We start from the raw sequence: 3,228 nt of genomic DNA, 5'->3' as shown, positions 1-3,228 counted from the left end.
CAGCACAGAGGCTTAGTGGTTAGCACTTCTGCCTTGCAGCACTGGGGTCCTTGGTTCATAGCCTGACCAGGACACTGTCTGCATGGAGTCTGCATGTTCTCCCTGTGCTTGTGTGGGTTTCCTCCTACAGCCCAAAGACATGCTGGTAGGTTAAATGGCTCCATTCAGTGGCCCAAGATGGCTGCTTCTCCTCCCAAGAGCTTTGAGTGGAGATCACTGATTTACCCCGCTCAGCGGGGGCGGGCCTCAGAAAACAGAGGCCTCATATGGGCAACACAGAGGCTTAGTGGTTAGCCTTGCAGCACTGGGGTCCATGGTTCAAATCCTGACCAGGACACTATCTGCATGGAGTTTGCGTATTCTCCCTGTGCTTGCGTGGGTTTCCTCCGGGTACTCCGGTTTCCTCCCACACTCAGGTTGGTGGTGCAGTGGTAAGCACAGCTGCTTTTCAAGCAGAAGACTCGGGTTCGATTCCCGGCCAACTAAATCTCACAAGATGGCTGCCTCACCTGGTAAGTGTCACCCCTCCCCCTTTTCCCATTATATCTGTATATACAATATTCTCTCTATAGTACTGTGCAAAATATTTATTCAGGTGTGAAAAAATGCTGTAACCATAGGAGTCATGGGATCCCTTCCTATCTATGTCCTGATCGGAGATCACTATGAACCTACCATAGGAGTCATGTGATCCCTTCCTATCTATGTCCTGATCGGAGATCACTATGAACCTACCATAGGAGTCATGTGATCCCTTCCTATCTATGTCCTGATCGGAGATCACTATGAACCTACCATAGGAGTCATGTGATCCCTTCCTATGTCCTGATCCGAGATCACTATGAACCTACCATAGGAGTCATGTGATCCCTTCCTATCTATGTCCTAATCGGAGATCACTATGAACCTACCATAGGAGTCATGTGATCCCTTCCTATCTATGTCCTGATCAGAGATCACTATGAACCTACCATAGGAGTCATGTGATCCCTTCCTTTCTATGTCCTGATCGGAGATCACTATGAACCTATCATATGAGTCATGTGATCCCTTCCTATCTATGTCCTGATCGGAGATCACTATGAACCTACCATAGGGGTCATGTGATCATCATATTTACGGATGCCCTATTAACCCCCAGAATCAGTGTCAGCGGACGCACTATTAACTCCCAGCATCAGTGTCAGTGGACGCACTATTAACCCCCAGCATTGGTGTCAGCGGACGCACTATTAACCCCCAGCATCGGTGTCAGCGGACGCACTATTAACTCCCAGCATTGGTGTCAGCGGACGCACTATTAACCCCCAGCATTGGTGTCAGCGGACGCACTATTAACCCCCAGCATCGGTGTCAGTGGACGTACTATTAACCCCCAGCATTGGTGTCAGTGGACGCACTATTAACTCCCAGCATTGGTGTCAGCGGACGCACTATTAACCCCCAGCATTGGTGTCAGCGGACGCACTATTAACCCCCAGCATCGGTGTCAGTGGACGTACTATTAACCCCCAGCATTGGTGTCTGCGGACGCACTATTAACCCCCAGCATCGGTGTCAGCGGACGTACTATTAACTCCCAGCATTGGTGTCAGCGGACGCACTATTAACCCCCAGCATTGGTGTCAGCGGATGTACTATTAACCCCCCGCATTGGTGTCAGCGGACGCACTATTAACCACTTAACGACCGCCGCATGTATATGTACGTCCACAGAATGGCACGTACAGGCATATGGGCGTACATGTACGTCCCTGCCTTTCCGCGGTCGGGGGTCCGATCGGAACCCCCCCCCCCCGGTACATACGGCGGTCGTTTCTATCGTGGGAGCGATCCGGGATGAGGGGGCGGCTATTCGTTTCTAGCCACCCCCTCGCGATCGCTCCCAGCGAATCCGCTTCCTCCTCTGCCCGCCCTGCCTGTGTAAGTGTAAACACTGGCAGGGAGGAAGTGATGTCATCTCTCCTCTGGCGGTCTTTTTCGTCCGGATCCAGAGGAGAGAAGACATCAGTACAGTGAGTTGCACCAACAGCACACTGACACAGTACACATAGGCACATAAACATAAACCCCCCCCCCCCCCCCGATCACCCCCCGATCACCCCCCTGTCACAGTGTCACTGATTGCAGTGATCATTTATTTTCTGATCACTGCATTTAGTGTCATTTGTGACAGAAAAAAGTGTTAGGGCAGTTAGCTTTAGGCCCCTTTAGGTCCAGGGTAGCCCCCTACCCCCCCCCCAATAAAGGTTTAACCCCTTGATCACCGCCCTAGTTAACCCTTTCACCCCCTATTGCCAGTGTCACTAAGCGATCGGTTTTCTGATCGCTGTATTAGTGTCACTGTTGTCGCTAGGTAGCTAGTTTTTTGAGGTTCGCCGCCAGGTTTCTATAGCGTTAGGTACCCCCATAAATAAAGGTTGCCCTGATTGCCCCTAGAGTTAACCCTTTCACCAGTGATCACCGTATAAGTGTCACTGGTGACGCTGGTTAGCCAGTTAGTTATTTAGTTATTTTAGGTTCGCCGCCAGGTTTTTAGAAAGCTTCAGGTACCCCCATATATTACCTAATAAAGGTTTTAACCCCCTGATTGCCCCCTAGTTAACCCTTTCACCAGTGATCACTGTATAAGTGTTACGGTTGACGCTGGTTGGTTAGTTTGCTGTTTATAGCATCAGGACACCCACCGTATATAACCCAATAAAGGTTTAACCCCCTGATCGCCCGGCGGGTGATATCAATTAAATTTTAGCGTCAGTCAGGGTCTGCGTCGCCCCAGGCAGCGTGAGGTTAGTGCCAGTAACGCTTACACCCACTCGCAAAGCATACACCCCCCTTAGTGGTATAGTACCTGAACGGATCGATACCTGATCTGATCAGATCTATACTAGCGTACCCAGCAGTTTAGGGTACCCCAAAAACGCATTGTTAGCGGAATCAGCCCAGATACCCGCTAGCACCTTCATTTTGCCCCTCCGCCCAGCCCAACCCACCCAAGTGCAGTATCGATCGATCACTGTCACTTCAAAAACACAAGACACATAACTGCAGCGTTCGCAGAGACAGGCCTGATCCCTGCGATCGCTAACAGTTAGTTTGGAAGCGTTTTCTACGTTTGCTTTTCTACAGTCAGGTGCTTTTTTTACCTGTGAATCCTTACTATTGTACCACTAAATTTAGAGCCCAAAATGGCAAAGCGAATGTACAATAGTAAGCAGGCCTACGAGT

General features: G+C 50.2%; 1 non-coding gene across 1 annotated transcript; it reads left to right on the top strand.

Annotated features, from left to right (window-relative positions):
• The first annotated feature begins 414 nt into the window (after positions 1–414).
• TRNAE-UUC lies at positions 415–486 on the top strand. The gene has a single exon. It is a non-coding gene; the product is annotated as a tRNA-Glu (tRNA).
• The last annotated feature ends 2,742 nt before the right edge of the window (positions 487–3,228 follow it).

Source organism: Rana temporaria, chromosome 2 (assembly GCF_905171775.1).
Source record: "Rana temporaria chromosome 2, aRanTem1.1, whole genome shotgun sequence".
Classification (NCBI taxonomy): Eukaryota; Metazoa; Chordata; class Amphibia; order Anura; family Ranidae; genus Rana; species Rana temporaria.
Note: the sequence above shows the minus strand (reverse complement) of the source record. Positions and strands in the feature narration are given on the sequence as shown.